This window comes from Ochotona princeps, chromosome 1 (assembly GCF_030435755.1).
Source record: "Ochotona princeps isolate mOchPri1 chromosome 1, mOchPri1.hap1, whole genome shotgun sequence".
NCBI classification, from domain to species: Eukaryota; Metazoa; Chordata; class Mammalia; order Lagomorpha; family Ochotonidae; genus Ochotona; species Ochotona princeps.
Genome location: NC_080832.1, coordinates 60,987,797 through 61,010,111, shown reverse-complemented (window position 1 = coordinate 61,010,111; position 22,315 = coordinate 60,987,797). Strand labels below are relative to the sequence as shown.

At 41.5% G+C, this 22,315-nt stretch overlaps 1 pseudogene; it reads right to left on the bottom strand.

Moving 5' to 3' along the window:
• Nucleotides 1–4,525: 4,525 nt before the first annotated feature.
• Nucleotides 4,526–22,315, bottom strand: part of LOC131481261 (uncharacterized) — a 47,183-nt pseudogene continuing 29,393 nt past the window's right edge.

Sequence of the window (22,315 nt, the reverse complement as noted above, 5' to 3'; positions counted from 1 at the left end):
CCCAAAAACAGTGCGGTCAGCCTGGAGCTACCGAAGCAACGATTCAGACAACCAATACCCCAGAGCTCCCCGGCCGGGTGGCCAGCAGGCACAGCCTGGTGCCAAATGGCGCAGTGGCCGCCCAGGCCCAGCTCAGCATGAGCACATGTCGGCTGGGATGGGGATTCGAGCAAGACGCTCTCTCCTGCAGCCCCCAGCAGCCTCCTGGCTGCTGCAGTTTAAACCCTCAGGCCCAAGGTCAGTGTTTTCAAGTACTTAAACATTTTTCAAAAACTGAGCTAAGGACTATTGTTAACATCTTTGTTAAAGTTTAACTTTCATATAAAAAACTCATGTACTTTACATGCACACTTGGAGAGATAGGCTTGGTGGGTGCTGATCCTTTTCTCTGTCAAGAGAACCTCTCTAAGTATCATTTGTAGAGCAGGTTTGGAAGAGGCATATTCTTTTAACTTTTCTTTACTGTGAAAGAATTTTATTTCATTTTGAAAGACAAAGAAAGGTGTTACTAGGTACGTTATCCTGGACCGACAATTTTTTGCTTTTAGAATCTAGAGTATGTCGCTTCATTCTCTTCTGGCCTGTAGAGTTTCTGTGAGAGGTCTCCTGTGAATTGAATTGGCATTTCTTTATATGTCAATTGATTTTTTCACATGCACATTTAAGGATCTTTCCCTTATGTTTGATTGAAGAGAGCTTGATGATCATGTTTCGTGGTGAAAATTGGTTTTGATCAGGCCTGTTAGCAGTTCTGCGCCCCTCCTGGATTTTGCTTCCCACTTCTTTTTCTAGATTAGGGAAACTTTCTCTTATTATTTCATTAGACAGATTTGTAAACCCAGCTTCTCTTTCTGCACCTTCTGGATTTCCCATAACTCTTATATTTGGCCTCTTAATAGTGTCTTCCAATTCTTTTTTTAGCTTGACCTAGCTTTACTTCCAGCTTTTTGTTTGTTTCCCCCAGTGGCAGGAAATATCTTCCAAATCTGAGATTCTTCTGCTTCCTTCATTCTATTTTGGAGACTCTCCACTGTACTTTTCATTTGCTCCACTGTATTCTTCATTTCTGATAAGTCAGGTTTCATTTGATTCATTTCCTCTGTGACATATTCTTTAAATTCCTTGAATGCCTGTTTTGTGTGTTTCTTGTTGTTGATAAGAAGCTTTATAACAAGTGTTTTGAATTCTGTACCCTTCCATTTTCTCCATGTATGTTAACTCTGAGGTTGACAGAGGCTTTTGCTCCTTTGCAGGACAGTCTTCAGTAATATTCAGTGTGCCTTTGTCTCTGCTTTTGCTCTTGGTCATTGTACTTGTGGCTATCAGATTCATCTCCTTGGAGCAGGTTTCTAAGCTGTGTCATTCATGGGTCTACACTTTGATTTTACTTATTGCAGTTGGTACATGGCTCTTTGTTTGTAGTCATTTATGCCACTCACTCCACTGAGTTCCAGGTCTGGGTTGTTATGTCAGATTTCCATCATGGTCTCTGTATTCCCTGCTCCCGGCTTACCAGTTTCCACCTCCTGTGATACTGTGCTGTGGCTGCACTGTTGTCTGTACAACCTTTCTCCCATTTCTAGTTGGAGCAGTTTCCAGGACTAGGGAGACACCAGGAGTCCTATATAGCTAGGTTGTTGGTGGTCTTGATCTTGCCAGAACCCTTTTGGCCATTATCTCTGTGGGCCACACAGACCTATTTTGGCTTGTATGATGCCAAAGTCAGTATTATTTTCCTGTGTGACCAGTGCAACGCACTGAGCTCAGTGAGTATGCTTCCAGCTCAGAGCATGTGCAGCTCACTGTTGTCCCTGCAGTCTTAAATTCTTTGCCTCACTGTAAAAAATGGCACCTCATGTGCCACCACTAGAGTTCTTGATTTGCTGGCCATCAGGTCTGAGGGCTACCTAGATCTGCCTTGAGTAGAATCTGCCACGTGGTTGCAGTTCACTGAGTCAGAAATGAGTTCACTCCCATCTCAGTGCATGTACAGTCCTGTGCCATAGCCTTTGCCTCCTTAAGCAAAATGGTGCCCGATATGGCTCACAGGGTGGACTGGTTGTAAAATCCACCCTGTTCCTGCACTGTTGTTCTGGAATTTGCTGCTCAGTTTATACCCCTGATCAAATCAAACAGACCAGCAGGATGAGCAGTTCTTTGGGTTTACCTCCTGAGCTCCCGGTGAAAGTCTGCTCCCACCTGGTTGCTGGTGGAGTTCTGGGTGCTGCTGCTGTTCAGATCACCACTCACTGAATGCTGCTGAGGTATTGGTCACTGTAGCACTGTGTTATTGTGTGCGCTGTTATCCTGTGTCAGTCTCCAGGTGCTTCTCTGCTGTCATTCTGTCCTCTTCTATTTCCTGGAATGTGCCCTCTCCACAACATATTGGTTAATGTTTCTCTACTTAAACATCCCATTACCCTATTCTGTCATCTTGATTCTCTGCATTTTTACTTTCATGACATCACATATGTATATGAAATTAATTGCAATTTTTTGTAGCAGAGGTACTTTCTATAGTGTTTCCGTTATTAAGGAAAAGCAATGAAACTATTCATTGGCTGATTATTATAATTATTTACTCTTTCAGGGGGATAGTTTCTAGAATGTGAGAGGTCATTATTGCTTACATTAAAGTATCTGACCATACGTTTCACCCACATTGGATGGAGTCAGAATTATTTGAGTGCATACACAAGTCACTCTTGTTGCAGAAGATCTTAGATAACATTATTTGACCTTCCCTAAGTAGTTTCCTATCTGATAAGAAATAAAGAATGTTGTATAGTAAGACTTTATTAACAATAGGTGTGGTTCAAAAGTATGTCCCTAGAAACAATTTCTAGAAATACTTACTGAATTTCCTGGAGGTTTCACTCGGTAATTATATAAATATGCCAGCTCAAAGAACTATTTTTCCCCATCAGCATGGACATTTCTGTAGGTATGAGCATCTCAATTACATTTATGCTTAAGTACTTTTAGTAAATACTTCCAACTTTGTTGAAACTACATCAGTGAACTAATAAGACATTACAACAGCTCACCACTCCAGATGGTTGATAAAGTCTGAATGCAAGTCCTTTTCACCCTATAGTGCCATTTTCTGAAACTAGCCCTAGTTGAACAGCTGTACATGATCAAAGCACCAGAAGGGAATACTTGACATATTTACAAACAGAAAGAAAATATTTCTGAATGCCCAGGGGCACAATCAAGCATTTGAAAATTAGTGCTGTAGCTGATACCAGATGCCAGGACAAGAGCCAGCACTAGGTACTATATTCGACACTTTTTCTTGTGTGCATATTTTAATCACTGGTTTACCCAAAGGTAATTAATTCACTTAAATTAGGAGCAGAGGTGAGGTGCCAAGTTTTGACTATCTCTACACTCTTGTCTGCTCCTACTGAGCATGGAGTAATCATTGAAAGTCACCATTTGCACTGCTTCTCTCACATGCCTGTATTCTAATCAATTACAGATCTGTTTGTTGTATATGGTAAATCAAGTCTTTGAAACACTTTCTCATTGGCTGTTGTTACTGTGTAGGACATCTATGGATGATACGACCTTATCTTCAATCCACTCACTTTATTGAACTCACTAACTCTGATAGACTTTTAATTGTTTACTGTGTTTTCTTTTCTTTTTTTTTTTTTTTAAAAGATTTTATTGTTATTGGAAAGCCGGATATACAGAGAGGAGGACAGACAGAGAGGAAGATCTTTCATCTGATGTTTCACTCCCCAAGTGAGGCGCAACAGGCTGGCGCGTGCCAATCCAATGCTGGGAACCAGGAACCTCTTCCGGGTCTCCCACGTGGGTGCAGTGTCCCAAAGCCCTGGGCCGTCCTTGACTGCCTTCCTAGGCCACAAGTAGGGAGCTGGATGGGAAGTGGAGCTGCCGGGATTAGAACCGGCGCCCATATGGGATCCCGGGGCATTCAAGGCAAGGACTTTTAGCCGCTGGGCCACGCCGCCGGGCCCGTTTACTGTGTTTTCTAAGTACAGAATCCTACAATTTGCAACTAGTTTTGCCCCATTTGTGTGGTGCTCATAAATATTATTTTTATTTTTAATGTTTCTATGTTGCCTTGAATCTTTTAAACAATATTGAATGGTTATAGCAAACATGTTTCTGCCTTGATTTAAGCAATGTTTTAGCATTCTATAACTAAGTATAAAGGGTATAGCATTAAGAAAAGATGTGGAATTAATAGATACAATTTAGACACGTCCTTGTACTAGTCACTGTAAGTTTTTTCAAATTTTTTATTATAGAAAATTCTGAAAGAAGTGGCTTATGCCTTTAATCTTATACACATGTGTGAGCATTTGTTAAGAGGATTCTAAGCTTCAGGGTGTATGGCTACAAATTCCAAAATAGGCATTAACTATTGTTTACAAGCACTATTCTTATTGCTCTATAGGTTCTATTCAGTGTACTATGATTTGAAAAACAAAGCAACCATTGATACCCATCATCTATGGATATATTACAAATTACCCGAGGAAGTAAAGGTCTAAAATATTCCATTGCGCTTTCTCACAATTTTATCATCAGTCTTTGTGTTGGTTTTGGAGAGAAAATGTGGCTGCAAAGAGTTGACTGCATTCAAAGTTTTAGGTCCAACAGGGTAGGATATGGCATGCCAGTGCTTGTAGAATGCTTCTTCAGCCTTTGCTGTAACTGGGGGAGCAAGGGGCTGCCTGAGGGGCAAAACGCTTTGTGTAGTTATCTTTTTGAGCTTTTAGTAACATATGTTCTTAGTCCATAAATCACCATACCAGGATGTTCCACATGAAATCCATCACTGATGTAATCTGTGAATCAAATTATGATCCCAAAGAGACTGGAAATAAAATCCTTTGGAAGCTGCTGGTAGTGCTTTGTTTTAAAAATGCAAACTGATCGTGATGAGAGGGATCTGACATATCCTGACAGATTGTAGAGTAATGGGAATATTGGAACTACGCTTCACCACCAGCAGCAATTTATCTCCTCCCCCACCCACACCACCAAACTTGGCAGCTTTGGTCATCATGTTTTGGTTGGATTCCATGACAGTAAAATTTCCACTTTCCCCCAGATGGCTTTTGTAAGTGTAAGTTGAGGAAATCTACCTTTTAAAATTCTGCTCATTTATAGTGGGAAAGTTTACAAAAGAGTCAGTGCAACAATAAAGAAACACTTATTCCTTCTTGCTGCTGGTCTAAATCCTATTGTCCTTCAAATTTCAGCTTGACATTGCTTTTCTCCACTAATTCATTAGCTTATTTAATATGTATTTATCAGTTGTCTACTTTGTGCCATAAAACTGTTAAGATCAGGGAATATGATATCAGGAAAGCCAAATTTAATCCCTGGAATTTACAGCTTAATGGAGAAAATAGAAAATTTACCAGTTAAGTAAATGTTTACTCAAGTAAAATTATGAAAATGAAGCCAACGAAGTTTTAAAGACAGCAACTCTTCATTAAGCTCTGAAGGAGAAGCAGGACTTAATTGGACAAAGCTAAGTATGAAGAGTGTTTTAGGCCTATGGACAAAGTGTCTCTGATGGTAACACTTATTGGAATGCATAGATGGTTGAGATAGAGAAGTCAAGCAAGGGTTGCTGTGGTAAAGAACGGAGTTTATGATTGGTGGTTAACTAAGTCTATGAATGTGCAGTGAATTAAAATGATATCTTTGCAAGAACTAGTGAAGAGAGAGGAATGAGGGAAATTTGCGGGAGATGAGGGGATTGAGAGAAGAGCGGTTGTCTTTTGGAACTGTACCTTTGTAACGAAAGAAATCTATTATCTTTATATGAATGAAAGAAGAAAAGAATGGAAAGAAGCTAAAGAGGTAGGCATAGGGATGGAATATGTGAGACTTTATAGAGTAATTTAAATAATGATTTCTTTCTAAAGGCATTAGAATATTACTTTGCAAGGTTACATGCTTTTGACATTGCCTTGAAACTGCCTTTAAGAATTATTCATTTATTCCCATTTATTTGAAAGGGAACAGTAGAGGAAGGGAGAGAGGCAGATGACTAGAGGGAAAAAAGATAGATAGATAGATAGATAGATAATGCCAACCACTCAATGGTTCATGCTTAAAATTTTTTTTTAAAGATTTACTTATTCTTATTGGAAAGGCAGATAAACAGGAGCAGAGACAGAGGGGAAGATCTTCTGTCCAATGGTTCACTCCCCACGCGGCCGCAACGGCTGCTGAGCTCATCCAAAGCCAGGAGCCAGGAGCCTCTTCCGGGTCTCCCACATGGGTACAGGATCCTAAGGCTTTGGGCTGTCCTGTACTGCTTTCCCAGACTACAAGCAGGGAGCTGGATGGGAAGCAGGGCTGCCGGGATTAGAACTGGCACCCATATGGGATCCTGGTGCATTCAAGGTGAGAACTTTAGCCACTAGGCTATTGCGCTGGGTCCCATGCTTTAAATGTTTGTTAACAGCTGGGTTTGGGTCATGCTGAAGCCAGGAGCCCAGACTCAATCCTTGTTTTCCAGAAGGGTTACAGGGATACAAGTTTTGAGGCATGATCTGCTCCCACCAGGGTGTACATTTGCAGAAAGCTGAAACCAGAAGTAGTTCAGACAAAAATGTCTAGCACTGATACAGGGGGTGGACATCCCAAGAGGCATCTTAGTTACTATTCAAAATACCCTCTCCATAACTCTGTTTCAATTATCCTGTTGCCACCTCCAGTGTTTCCTCCAGAAGCACATCTTTTTTTTTTTTTTCTGTTTCATATTGTAACCAGAGCATACGCTGCCAGGCACAAAGTGAATGTTCACAACAAGCTGGAAGATGGCCGACCACAGAGAGCTGGTGTAGGGCAGAGTGGGGACAGAGGGGAACTGATCCAGCAGAGAAACAAACCAGGAGACACAGAATTGTGGGGATAGGTGTAGGAAGGTCATTGGAGTTTGCTGAAGTAAGAAGATCTACACAGCACGCCACGAGAAATTTGGTGAGTCGCGATCCCAGCCAGGGGGAAGGCGGCGGAATCTCAGCCGTTCCAGGGAGGACAAAGGCAGTTGGAAGGATAGGCGTCCACACCGACAGGGGCAGAGACCACTGGAGTGCAGGAGACCCTAAAGGAGGCTACTGGATTGAACAAAGGGGGCATCAATCCACGAAGATAAGCAGGGAGGGTTGCCCAGAAACGTGCCTCCCAGCAGGTCAGCAGCTTTGAGAGAGTGCAGAGGGGACTGGAGCTGCACTCTGGTACCGGGTCACAGTAATTCCCAACTCAGCTCCGAATGGTTGACTAGCTGCAAGAGGCTCCAGTGGAAACTGTTGCTGGGCTCAGCCTGAGCACTAGGAGCGGGGCAACACTCGGCAGAGCCTCCCTGGACAGAGGTGCAGGCTGGTGGGAGCACGGCTACATGACTCCCATGGCTCTGTTCCCAACCGCGGAACACCTTTGAGAAAGTCCAAAAAAAAAAAAAAAAAAAAAAAGAGAGAAAGAAAAGCCTAGTAAAGGGGGCAGGGCAGGACTGTGAACTTGAGCAGATCCCCTGCTGTGCTCAGCTCAACAGGAGACCCCGAAGCAAAGCCAGCGGGCAAGTTCTCCCAGTGGATAGAAGCTGGAGGCTGCTAAACAAAGCCTGCTGGCCTGGCAGCGGAGTCGCTATAGTACATCTCCCAGTGGGACAACTCTTTTGAGTGGGAATTCCAGGGAGAAGAACTTGGCGGATCTTTCCAACCCAGCCTAGGGTGTAGATTCCAAACCACAGGAGGTAAGGGCCCAGGACAGAGACCCCCACAGTGTGAAGCATGGGTCCCCAGCCCAAGAGGCAAGATGCGGCTCTGTGGACCTGTGGCCCGACGTGGCACAGGGGCCCCAGCTACAGGCGGCTCCTGCCCCAAGCCCAAGAGGCGGGACGCGGCTCTGCAGACCTGTGGTCTGACGTGGCGCAGAGGCCCTGAGCCCCAAGAGGCAAGACACAGCTTGGCAGAGTCAACTAACCCAGATAGAGGCATGGAGCAGTGTGTCTCCCAGTGGGGCAATGACTTTGAGTGGGAGCTTCAGGGGGAAGGCCTGGCACTAGGGCTGGGACATAGAGCCTCCTGACCCAGCTCGGGGCTATGGTCCACAAACTCCGAGCAACAAGCAGCTGGAGTCTCAGGCAGAACCCCCTGCTGTGCTTAGCTAGAGCCCCAGAGTCAGTGGCACCACCCAACAGATCTCCTGAACTGGGAAGAAACACAGGCTAGCAGGACCACAGCAGGGTGTTTCCCAACAGGGGAATACATCTATGATGGTATAGTTGGGTGTGGAACAGCAAGCTCTACATCTACCTAGAGCAAAGAGAAGAAGCCCAAGGTTACAAACTATATCATTTACACCCTATCCATATTGGCACACATAGGACAACACCCAACCAACTAGCTACAACGGAGACAAGTGGCAGAGATATAAACCCAGGCGCAAATGAAGCCAATCAACACCCACCTCACCATCATCTGCTGTCCCCAATAGAGTAAGAAGACATATACTTAGGCCAACACTCCATATAGCAGTTGCTGGGTCACACTTCCTATAAGCTACAGCACCGAGGGCAACAGCTCTGGACAAGCAAGTCAGAGGCTAAAATCCCAAAATGGCAAGAAACAACAACACAATGAGGAGAAGTATCAGAAAAAGTAATGACTCAGAAAAAAGATCAAGCATTTCCCCCCAAAACAACCAAAAACTAATCTCAATATCTGAGATGCAAGATGATGACATAGAGGAATTACCAGTGAGAAGCGCTGGGAGGAGTCCAAGGAATTCGAAAACCATGTCATTGCAGAAATAAATCAAGTCAAAAAGGGAATCCTCAATCTAGAACACAAAATTGAAAGCCTAACCAACAGATTGAACACAGCAGAGGACAGAATATCAGAATTGGAAGACATTCAGAATGAAAGGCAGCAGTTCATCAAACAGTTGGAGACAAATCTGGAGAAAGCCAATAGGTCCATACAGGAAATGAAAGACAACCTCAAAAAATCAAATATTAGAATAACAGGCCTTCCAGAGGGAGTGGAAAAGGAGATAGGCTTGCAATGGGTACTCAATGAGATAATACAGGAGAACTTCCAGAATACCGGAAATATAAATCCAGCACAAATCCAGGAAGGACAGAGAACCCCCAATAGATTCAACCCAAAGCGATCCTCACCCAGACATGTGGTCCTCAAACTGCCTTCAAGTGAATACAAGGAAACAATTTTAAGACAAGAAAAAAGGACAAGATTACTTTCAGAGGAAGGCAAATCAGAGTCACAGCAGATCTCTCAGAAGAAACACTCCAGGCAAGAAGAGAATGGGGTAAAACCTTTCAAATCCTGAAACAAAACAACAGCCAACTGAGAATAATGTACCCGGCAAAACTCTCATTTGTATTTGAGAATGAAATTAAATATTTCAACAGCAAAGAGAAACTAGAAGAATACACCAGCACAAAACCAGCTCTAGACAACCTCCTCAGGAAGGTGCTAAACCCAGAGAGAAAAAACGAAAACCAAAATCAAAGATGGCAAATGGGAGGACCTCCCCACTAAAATCCATACGAGGCTAGTCAACCAGGCAGAGATTCTAATAGTCGCAAATACACACTTGCACACTTACACGTGCTAATGGCAGCCCAAAATCAATTTCTCTCAATATTATCTCTAAACACAAATGGCCTAAACTCACCAATCAAAAGACACAGATTAACAGACTGGATCATGAAACAGAACCCAACAATCTGTTGCCTATAAGAGACACATCTAACCAGAAAAGCCTCTAAGAAACTGAAAGTAAAGGGATGGAAAAAGATATTTCATATCAATGGACGAGAAAAAAAGGCTGGGGTAGCTATTCTAATTTCAGATGATATAGAATTCAAGCTGACAGACATCAAAAAAGACAGGGAAGGTCATTATATATTGGTGAAGGGACTGATACATCAGGAAGTAATCACCATTGTGAATATATATGCACCAAATTCCAATGCGCCTAGCTACGTGAAGCAATTACTTACAGACTTAAGAGGAGACATTGATATGCACACAATAATAGTGGGTGACCTTAACACCTCGCTAACAACAATAGACAGATCAACAAAACAAAAACTCAACAAAGAAACAACAGAGCTCATACAAACAATAGAACAACTGGACTTGGTAGACATTTATAGAACTTTTTACCCCAAGGCCACAGATTATACATTTTTTTCAGCAGTACATGGCACCTTCTCCAGGATCGACCACATGATAGGACACAAAGCAAACCTAAATAACTTCAAAAAGATAGGAACATACCATGTACCCTCTCAGACCACCACGGAATGAAATTGGAAATCAGCAATTCAAAATGCCCCAGGAAATACAGAAATTCTTGGAGGCTGAACAATATGCTATTAAGCGAACAATGGATCAGAGAAGAAATTAAAGATGAGATAAAAAATTCATAGAAACCAATGAAAACTCTGACACAACATTCCAAATCTTATGGGACACGGCCAAAGCAGTGCTGCGGGGTAAATCCATCGCAATTGGAGCCCATGTCAAGGCCCAAGAGAGGCGTCAAATACAGGAACTAACCACACACCTAGGATTTGGAAAAACAGCAGCAGAAGAGCCCCACACACAACAGGAAACGAGAAATCATCAAAACAAGGGAGGAAATTAATCAGATAGAAACAAAAAAAAATTATACACAAAATCAATGAATCAAAAAGCTGCTTTTTTTAAAAGATAAACAAAATAGACACCCCACTGGCCCGACTGACAAAGAAAAAACAAGAGAAGGCAAGAATTAACAGCATCAAAGATGAAAAAGGCAACATAACAACAGACACTGCAACCATTAAGAACATAATCAGAAATTACTACAAAACACTATACTCCAACAAATCAGAAGACCACCAAGAAATGAAAAAGTTCTTAGACTTATACAACCTGCCAAAACTTAGCCCAGAGGCAACAAACGACCTGAACAAGCCCATAACTGAAGCAGAGATTGAATCAGTGATTAAAGATCTCCCAACAATGAAAAGCCCAGGCCCTGATGGCTTCACTGCAGAATTCTACAAAACATTCCGAACAGAACTAACCCCAATCCTCTACAAACTCTTCAATACAATAGAAAAAGAGGCAACTCTTCCAAACTCATTCTATGAAGCCAACATCACCTTAATCCCAAAACCCGACAGAGATCCAACGGAGAAGAAAAACTACAGACCTATTTCCCTGATGAACATCGACGCTAAGATTCTCAACAAAATCCTAGCCAATAGAATTCAAAAAATCATCCGACAGATCATTCATCCAGATCAAGTAGGATTCATCCCTGGAATGCAGGGATGGTTCAACATTCGCAAATCCATAAATGTGATACACCACATCCAAAAACTGAAAAACAAGAACCACATGATAGTATCAATAGACGCAGAAAAAGCTTTCGACAAAATCCAACACCACTTCCTGCTGAAAACCCTAACCAAGGTAGGCATAGATGGAAAAATCCACAACATAATCAAAGCCATATATGAAAAACCCAACGCCAGCATCATACTGAATGGAGAAAAACTGGAACCCTTCCCACTGAGATCTGGAACAAGACAAGGATGTCCGCTTTCCCCGCTGCTATTCAACATAGTCCTAGAGGTACTTGCTGAGGCCATAAGACAAGAAAAAAAATCAAAGGAATCCAAATGGGAATCGAAGTGAAGCTTTCACTATATGCAGATGCTATGATTCTTTATGTAGAAGAGCCAAGAGACTCAATACAGAGACTGCTAGATCTTATACGAGAGTTTGGAAGAGTGGCAGGGTACAAAATTAATGAACAAAAATCAACAGCCATAGTGTATGCAAATAGCCCCAAGATGGAAAAAGACCTAACCAGCAAGATAACGTTCAAAATAACATAGGAAAGTATCAAGTATCTGGGAATAAATCTATCCAAAAATGCAGGAGACCTATTTGAAGAAAACTACAAACTGCTTAAAAAAGAAATTGAACAAGACCTCAAAAGATGGAGTAACATCCCATGCTCCTGGATAGGTAAAATCAATATCATTAAAATGTCTATACTGCCAAAAGCAATATATACATTCAACGCAATCCCAATCAAATTGCCCAAAACATTCTTCACAGATCTGGAAACAATGATCCAAAGGTTCATCTGGAAACACAAAAAACCACGGATAGCTAGAACCATCCTGAAGAACAGGAAGTTAGCAGGGGGAATCACAGTTCCGGACCTCTGGACATACTATAGGGCAGTGGTTATCAAAACAGCCAGGTACTGGCACAAAAAAATAGAGAAGAAGATCAATGGAGCAGAATAGAAACACCAGAAGGGAACCCACACAGATACAGCCAAATAATCTTTGACAAAAAGACAAACGACAATCCAGGCAAATGGGAAGGTCTGTTCAATAAATGCTGTTGGGACAACTGGTTGATAGCCTGCCGAAACAAAAAGATAGACCCACATCTCTCACCATACACTAAGATCAAATCTAAATGGATAACAGATCTAAACCTACATCCAGAAACCTTCAAACTTTTGGAAGAAAATGTTGGAAATACTCTGCAAGATCTAGGGGTAGGTTCCGACTTCCTAAAAAGGACACCAAAAGCAATAGAAATCAAGACCAGAATAAACAAATGGGACCTCATCAAACTAAGAAGCTTCTGTACAGTGAAGGAAACAATCAACAAAGTAAAAAGGCAACCCACAGAATGGGAGAAGATCTTCGCGCACGACATAGGTGATAGAGGGCTAATTTCCAGTATATACAAAGAGCTACAAAACAACCAAAATGTCAAAACAAACAAGCCATTCAAGAAATGGGCATGGGAAATGGGCAAACACTTCACAAAGGAACAAACCCAAATGGCAAATAAACATATGAAAAAATGCTCAAGTTCCCTGGCAATAAGGGAAATCCAAATTAAAACATCAATGAGGTACCACCTAACATCAGTAAGACTGACCCACATGAATAAAAGCACCAACAACACTTGTTGGCAAGGTTGTGGGGAAAAGGGAACCCTACTCCACTGCTGGTGGGGCTGCAGGTTGGCACAGCCTCTATGGAAATCAGTATGGAGAACATTCAAACAACTCAAAATCAACATACCGTATGATCCAGCAATAGCACTCCTAGGAATATACCCAAAACACCTGTCTTATGAGAAACCAGCATGCACTCCTATGCTGATAGCAGCACAATCAGTAATTGCAAAAACATGGAAGCAACCAAAATGCCCATCAGCAGAAGACTGGATAAGAAAGCTATGGTTCATCTACTCCATGGAATACTACTCAGCTATTAAAAAAAAACAAACTGCAGTTCTTTGTGGCCAAATGGGCCAAACTGGAAACCATAATGCTAAGGGAAATGAGCCAATCCCAAAAGGTTAGATACCACTTGTTTGCCTTAATTTAAGATGATATGATGCTACGTAAAACATGTTATGTTATGTATATTATGTTATATGTTGTGTATTAACTAAAACTGAATTGAAAATGAGGTGATCACAGAAGATGGTTAAGAAATTGCAATTGTTTTTAACACGTTGGTTACTCAATACTATAACTATTAGTTACACAACGAAGTTAATTGTTGCTGATGGTACGTTGGATCCTTTAATTGATCTGGTTGATAATCTGATGGTTCTGCCCTCGGACTGGACAGGGTCTCCCCAGGAAGCTGAGGAACTAGACTGGACTATAAGATGTTGGACTCTATGTTTAGGTTATGCTTGCAAAGAAGGAATCTCAACTGTACTTGATCAGTGGATATGCAACAAGGTGGAATATTCCACATGGGGGGAGGGCGGGGGAGGGGTGGGGTGATTCCCAGTTCCAACGAAACTGTATCACATAATACAATGTAATCAATGAATAAAAAAAAAAAGTGAATGTTCACCAATTTTGTTGAGTGAATATATTATTAACAAGGCTCTACATGCAAGAAACAGGTGGAAGGCTGGTTAATGTGACTCTCAAAATACCTCAGGCATTGACCACCTGTTGGTATAGTGAGCAAGGTATGCAGGCTGCAACCCAGCTAATGAGTCATGCAGAGTAAAGAGATCCAAGTTATAGTTGAAGTGGGATTCATTATACTAGTTTGTGAATTTTGGGATGTATTTTGGAAATTTCATCACAGAATGTTAAGTTTTCGCCAAACAAAAGCCAACTTAAGATTAAAAGATGTAATCAATTTTCTGATAAATGTGAAGGATAAACATGTACTGAGAGCTGAGTGACTTTTTCTAGTTTAATTATATCAGAATGACTTAGAGATCATCACAGAAACATCCTGCAGTCATATTGCATATTTTTTGAAATGGTTTTTTAAATTATTATTAATTACATTGCATTATGTGACACAGTTTTATAGGCACTGGGCTTACCCCACCCCTCCCGAACCCCCCTACCCCCGCCATGGCGGATTCTTCTACCTTGTTGCATTACCACAGTTCAAATTCAGTTGAAATTCTTTCATTTCAAGCATATACCAAGCATAGAGTCCAGCATCTTACTGTCCAGATAAGTTCAATGGCTTTTTGGGGAGATCATCTCTGGTCTGAAGACAGAGCCAGCAGAGTATCATCCCGATCAATTAAAAGCCCCAACATAACATCAGCAACAATTTATAACATTATGGAATTAATTGACATAGTTTTGAGTAACCAGTATGTTAAAAAAAGTGCAAGTTCTGAACCACATCCTGTGAGTACTTCATTGACATTTCAATTTTAGTTTATATTCAACCAGGTTCTATGCACCTTAAAATGGCTATAGATTACTATTCCGCTGTCTCATGTCTATTTTCATTTTAGTATTTAGCAGTTTATAGCATTGAAGCATGATTTTGCTGAACCTGGCTGTTTTTTGGGTAGTCTAACTCTATAACTCTAACAAGACATATGTCCAGAGTTTAGGTGCAGAACAGTTTTAGGAGGGGTGTGCAGAGAAATCTTCCATACCGCAGTGAGGAGTAACTAATTTTTGTGCCCCACCTAGTAAGGTATAAGTGCATCCCTGCTGACTGTTTCCTGTCTGATTCTAGGCTTTCCTTGTTGTTCTCTATCTATTCTAGATTTGTTTGTTTGTTTGTTTTGAGGGGTTTCTGGAGCGATCCTGATGGTCATTGCCAGAGAGGGTGTGGACCCAAAGTTGGAACCAAGCAAGGACCAGAGAAAGCTCCTCTCCCTAGTCCCGAAGGAAGTTTGCTGTTCTTTTGTTTCTGTGGACTGCTCAGGGCTCTTGACTGTTCCGATGCCCTTGGATCCTGTGGTAATGCAACAAGGTGGAGGAATCCACCATAGGGGAGGGTTTGGGGAGGGGTGGTGGGAATACCAGTACCTATAAAACTGTGTCACGTAATGCAATGTAATTAATAATAATAATTAAAAAAAGAATTAAAAAAAAAAAGCGCATCTCCTGATCTGAATTATAGCAGATAGCTCAGTATCCAGCAGATGGCGCACCATGCCCATTTTACGTGCAAAGAGACTTTGTTTTCACTACATTTTCAAAATTGTTTTATTAACACAACAAGAACCAATTTTTTGCATTTTACAGGTCCGATTGTAAGAAGACAAATACACTTGGCTCACTCCTCCGCACCTGCCCCCAAATCCCTCCTTTTCTCCCCTCTTATTCACTCTGCAAAGGCAAATCCAATCTGCACGAACCGCTAATCCTCCACTAATTTTAATAATCAGTAATAAGAATAAGAAGGCCACAGTTACAGCTGAGTATAAACACTGGATGAAACAGCAATAATACTTCAAAGTAATTGATTCATTCCTATCTAACATTAACTGCCTTCAATCTGAGACAACATACACTATTTTTTTTGAGACTATCATTTCTTTTTTAAAAAATATTTATTTATTCTTATTGCAAAGTCAGATATACAGAGAGGAGGAGAGACAGAGAGGCATATTCACTCCCCAAGTGACTGCACGGCCCGTGCTACACCGATCCGAAGCCAGGATCTAGGAACTTCTTTCAGGTCTCCCACACGGGTGCAGGGTCCCAAGACTTTGGGCCATCCTCCACTGCTTTCCCAGGCCACAAGCAGGAGCTGAATGGGAAGCTGTTAGGAGCCACAGACTTACAGGCCTTAGACTTGGCCTACCTGACAGCCTGTTGTATTGCAAAGCCTGCCTTGGGCAAGCAGAGCCACAGCAAGCAGGATATTAGGCCAGAACATCCTGTGTAAAGCAAGCGGAATAGAACCTCCAACCTTGTTCCTGTTCAGGTGATTAGTTCCTCCCCTGTTTCAATACAGATGAATAGTTCCTCCCGTTTTAATATAGATAATTCGTTCCTTCCCTGCTTCAAAGAAAAGTAGTTCCAGGAAACCCCTCCCCATCCCCTCCTCCTCTAGAGAAGAAGGTATATATATGAGGAGTAAAATAAAGAGCACGAGACACTCTTTTCCACCAAGTATGTGTGTCCGTGTGTTTCTTGGGCCAGCAGCCCGGGGGCTAGCAGCCCGGCATTCCCAGTCCACCCTCAGGGTTTGAGCGTTGTGTCCTGCAGGTAGGGACAGGAAGTGGAGCTGCTGGGATTAGAACTAGTGTCCATATGGGGTCCCGGTGCGTTCAAGGCAAGGACTTTAGCCACTTGGCCACTGTGCTGGGCCCACGACTCTTAATTTCACTAAGCGTATTATTTTCTAGTTGCATCCAATATGTAGCAAAAACAGTACTTCATTCTTTTTTTTTTCTATTGTTGAGTAGTATTCTTCAGTGTATATGTACAGATCACATTGTCTTACTCAGTTGATGGACATCTGGTTACATTTCATAACTTAGATAAAATGAATTGCTGTACACATGGAGGTAAGAATAATATTCACATGCTTTCATGTCATTTTGGTGATTTTCCAGCTGTAGGATGGTTGAATCTATCATAGATCTAATTTCAGCTCTCTGAGGAATGTCCATATTGACTTTCATAATGCTTGAGCTGATCCAATACCAGGACCAGGATATCCCTGAGTCTCTCAGGTGGTGCAGGGTTCCATATCTGTGGGCCACCCTCTGCAGCTTTCCCAGACCATAAGCAAGGCGTTGGATCAGAAGCAGAGCAGCCGTTACTTATACTGGTGCCCCTAGGGGATGTCAGTGTTAACAGACAGATTTTAAGCATCGCCTCCCAAATGTTGTTCCAAACCTTGAACAATCTAAGACATCAAAATCAACACTTGTTGTTTCATAATTAGCATTCTACCTCTGACCTATTATTAAATTTGAACATTGTCTTCCTCAATCCTGGCTTAGCATTTGGGGTCTATTCTACAACATGTTCAGTAAGACAAAAGATGTAGAAATGCATCAGTGGAAAAACTGGGCTTGGAGTTGGTTCTACACTTTTGTGAGTTTCATAAAATATTAGCTTGGAGGCTCTAACTAGTTGCAGCTGGTTATTGGAACATATGATCATTAAGTTCCATTCTTCAGGTCACGCTCTGTGATACTGCTTCTGCTTCCAGTTTTGACTTTATGGTTTCTGGGTGGTGAAGAGTTGATGGTTTGGGGACATTAAAGTACTCACAGAGGTGTCTTCAGTGAAACAAAGAGTGAACCTAGAGAGGGATGCCGACAGGTGCAAGCAGAAGGTTGTGCAAGCTGCAGAGATCAGTTGTTGAACTTCAAGCAAATGCGGAGCCAGCTTCGGCTTCAATAAGCTAGTGGCAAAGAAGGGATTCAGGACCATTTTTGTCTCTATGATTCCTGGCTTCTCTGTGCTATGCAAACTCCTGTCTCGAGGGAATGCCAGTTTTGCAAAGGCCAGGCAACAGAGGCCATGTAGCTATTGCTTCTATCTGCCAACAGCTCTGCACTCATCTTTAATTGCAGTATCCTAGTTTTAACTTTCTTGTCTGGTTCTGTCTCCCGCTGTCAATCTGCACACTCCAAGTCCATGCCTCTTTCATTTACAGATTATCCCCATTCTCATTATCTATTGAATTTTGCATCTCTCATATTCTCAATCTTTCTTTCACTTGCACCATTGTCAATACATACTGTTATATCACATGAAACCAACGTGTGCTAGTGAAGGAAGGTAGATTATTATCATAGAATTTCTCTCTCTGTCTCTCCCTAACTCTGTAACTTTGCCTTTTAAATAAATAAAATAAATCTGAAAAAAATACTACTATGAGCACTTTAACTTGATTTTGGTTCCCTTAAAGACTCATTATCTGCAACTTGCAAAGTACTCCTGTGAGATATAAGAGGGTCTGCCAAGCTAGATTTCTATTTGCAAGAATCTCTTAACAGCAGCATTATGTATTTCCAGATTTTGATTAATTATTTGTCATGAATAATTTTCCCATCCTGCCCTTAGCAAGTAGCTGGGATGACCTTAACTTCAAGTTGCCTCACTGGTACTGGTCTCATAAATAACCAAAGTCAAAGCTTGACTGTTTCTCTGGGGTTTGCATTCTGGAATTGCTTTAAGTAGCTTTTAAAAAATTATGAAATTATTAAGGCATTAATTATTAATATTGCCTCAGAAAACACAGGCAACAGAAACATGAACAGCACTTAACTGCCGTCATGAACTGTCCTGGTATTTTGTGGCATTTCCTGCCTTTCTTGCTGTACAGCTCCACAGTAACTTATCCTTTTTCTTCTTCTTTTTAAAATATTTATTTATTTTTATTGAAATGGTGGATACACAGAAAGAAGGAGAGACAGAGAGTAAGATCTTTCGTCTCTTGGTTCACTCCCTACGTGGCCACAACATCTGGAGCAGAGCTGATAGGAAGCCAGGAGCCAGGAGCTTCTTCCAGATCTCCCACATGGGTGCAGTGTCCCAAGGCTTTGGGCTGTCCTTGACTGCTTTCCCAGGCCACAAGCAGGGAGCTGGATGGGAAGTAGAGCAGTTAGGAGATAAACCAGCTCCCATATGGGATCCTGGCACAGATGCAAGGTGAGGACTTTAGCTGCTAGACTACTGTGCCTCAGTTTCCACATTAATTTTTTTAAGTTGAATTACTTGTTTTTAAATTTTAAATTTTTGATGATGAGGTTACATAACAAGGGTGTGTTAAGGGTTGAGGATCAGGGGAAAGTGGGTGAGACCATTGTTTACACATTTTTTTTCTTCTTCCTGTATCTGAGGTAGGGGAAATACAAGGGAAGAAACCACACCCAGCCCCCAATTGACTCAGTACCCTGGGATGCCAACCCAAGGTCCCTGTGGTAGAGCCTTTTCTCACGGTTCTGGTCAAGTGGTCTCAATAGTTCTGAGATGCAGCTGATATCTTCACTGCAAGGATGAGAAAACCCTTCCAGGGTCAATTGGCTGACATAGTCCACCTCTGAGTCTTCATTCGCCCAAAAATTTGCTGTGAAGCTTTGCTGGGATAGTTGATCAATTTGTTCTGCCCTCCTTCCTTCGCAAACCACTGGGTACTTTGCAGCCCAGCCCAGCCCTGCCTGCCACATGCTTGGCCCTCATGTGCACAAGGGGGAGCTGCAGCCAGTCAGAGTGACCCCCAATAAGCCCCACTGGACCTGCCCTCAGTTCTGGTTCTTGTGCCTGCCAGCTTGTGCAGTGAACTGGTCTGGTTTGTCCCACATCCCATTCGGATCTTGTATACATCATTGGGCAATGAAGCCTAACTCAACCCAGCCGACTCCACCCTCAAGCCCACACTCATTCCAGTAAGTGGCACTATCTGTCCAGCTAGGCCTACCCCCCAGTCGTGGTTCTCACGCTCACTACCACATTACCCTCTTAATGTGGATTTTCTTGTTTTTACTTGAAAGATCTTTTTTTTTTCCTTCAGACCTTAAGTAAGAATAAGAACATCTATGCATACAGAAGGCACATTTAACACTTCTGCATGTTCATACACACAGGATGGAGGAGAAAAAGCTTCATGGGTTGAATTTAATATTAAATTTCAATATTCTCACACTTCCTATGTTTTCACACCTATAGTGTGGTTAATTCATTTTATAGGCAACTCTCAGGAAAAAACATGAAAGTGATAGCTGGAATGTAACGTGTGAAAAACTTCTAAGTACACATTTAAATACATTTAGGAGGAGTAAGAGCATCTTAGATTATCATAAGATTAAGGGATCATTTAAAAATTTTTTAAATTATTTTTAAAATTAGGGACCAGTGTTATGGCATAGCAGGTGAAACTGCTGCCTGCCAAACTGATATCCTATGTGTGCTGGTTTGTGTATAGCTGCTCCTCTTCTGATCCAGTTCCCTGCTGATGGCCTGGGAAAAGCAGTGGAGGATGGCACAAGTTCTTAAGGGTCCCTGCCACTCACGTGAGACACCATGATGAAGTTTCTGACTCCTGGTTTCTGCATGACCTGGTTCTGGCTGTTATGACTGTCCGGGAAGTAAACTAGTAGATGGAAAATCTCTCCCTGCAACTCCAACTTTCAAATAATTTTCTTAAAAGGAATATCTTTTTAAAAAGGAATATTTTTTATTCTTTTGAGAGATACAGCTGATGAGAAAATTGAAGGTGTATGTAAATTAGGGTAATCCCAAGAGAGGTTTATATAAGAAAGAACTCACTGTAGAGGTTTGAGTGAGGAGGAGAGGGACTTCACGGTGCATGCAGGAGTAGAGCTGTAACCCAGCAAGCCTGCAGGAACAAAGTAGGGGGCATTAAGTGGAATCCTAGACAGAGAAACTTGTGTCCATGGTGGTTTGGTGACATCCAGAGGTGCTCTCAGAGGGAGGGAGCCTGAGGAATCCACACCCTGAACTTGCTCCAGCTAATGCTTCTAACTGGCTGATGGTAGGGCCCACAGGGAAGCCAAGCAGCACCATAATTTATATATGTCTGTGCGGGTAAACAGTAGTTAACCTGGTGAGTATTTTTTTTGTTTGATTTTTAGTAATTAACAGGTGAAAAGGGGTAAAGAGTGGTTTTGGAGGGGGACAGAGAGAGTTTGAAAATAGTTCCATAACAATAACTTTAATACTAAACTCTTTCCTAGATTTACAGCCTAAGACACCCAAAATACCTCTTGTTGAAAACTAACACTATTTATGGTCATCTTATTTTTGTTATTGAAATCTTAATTTTCATTTCATTATTTTTTAGGTTCATCACAATCTTTGAGATCAACTCATCCACTCCACTAGACAATGAACTTGAAGGTATAAGCTGTACATTATCTGCCTGGCAATGAATAATGTTTCAAATAGCAACTGTCTATCTAATATATCTGTAGATTAAGTTGAGGAGAACAGATGCCATTTAATATTGAGTCTACTTATGAATATGACATCTCTCAGTATTTATTTTAAATCCTTATTTCATCAGAGTGTTTTAGTTCTCATATACATCATTTACATATTTTTTTAGATTTATTTTTAAGTGCTTTGTTTCTGGGTGCTAATGTAAGAAATATTACATGTTCTCTTTTTAAAATACAATTACCGATTTGTTTGAAAGAGTTAGAGAGAGAGAGAGAGAGACAGAGAGAGAGAGAGATGTCCTTTATTCACAGCCCCAAATAGCAGTTTCACCTAGGGGTTTGGCCAGGCTAAAGCCAGAAACCAAGAGCTTCATCAAAATCTTCCACATGGATGTAGGGTGCCAAGCACTTGGATCATCTCTGCCGCTTTCCTAAGCACATCATCTGGGAGCTGGATTAGAAGTGGAGTAGCCGTGACTTGAACCAGTCCCCAAGTGGTATACCAATGCTGTAGACAGCAGTTTAATCCTGTGCCAGTGTGGGCCCTGAAGACGTTGCATTTTTAATTTTAAATTTCAGTTATTCAGTGTTAATGTGTAATTCATAAAGAGGTTGAATTTTGTATACCGATCTTGTGTCCAGCAGATTGTCTTTGGCTTCCTTGGGATTTTCCATAGAGACAATCATATAATTTGTGAGTCAAGACAATTGTTTTTTATTTCCTAATCTATATGCCTTTTACTGTCTTTTCTTATTGCGTTAGTAGGGCTCTGAGTACTACACTGAACAGAAATTGTAAGAGGACACATCTCAGTCTTGTTTAAAGCTCCCTGTTTCTCATAATCAAATATATTTGATGTAGGATTTTAAAATGTTATTTTCTATATTACACAGTTTTTTATTACTACAACTAAATATTGGAGAAGGGGTTCTTTTTCTTTTTTAAGTAGGCAAAGAAATTTATTAACGCTTGTTTCAAACTGTCTTCCCAGGCTTCTTGAGCTTAATTAGCTGCACAGAATGAATTGTGTATAAGCAAAAACTGAAAAGAGCTTCACTGTCCAAGAAACTTGAGCTAAAACATATTAGAAATCTTGTCA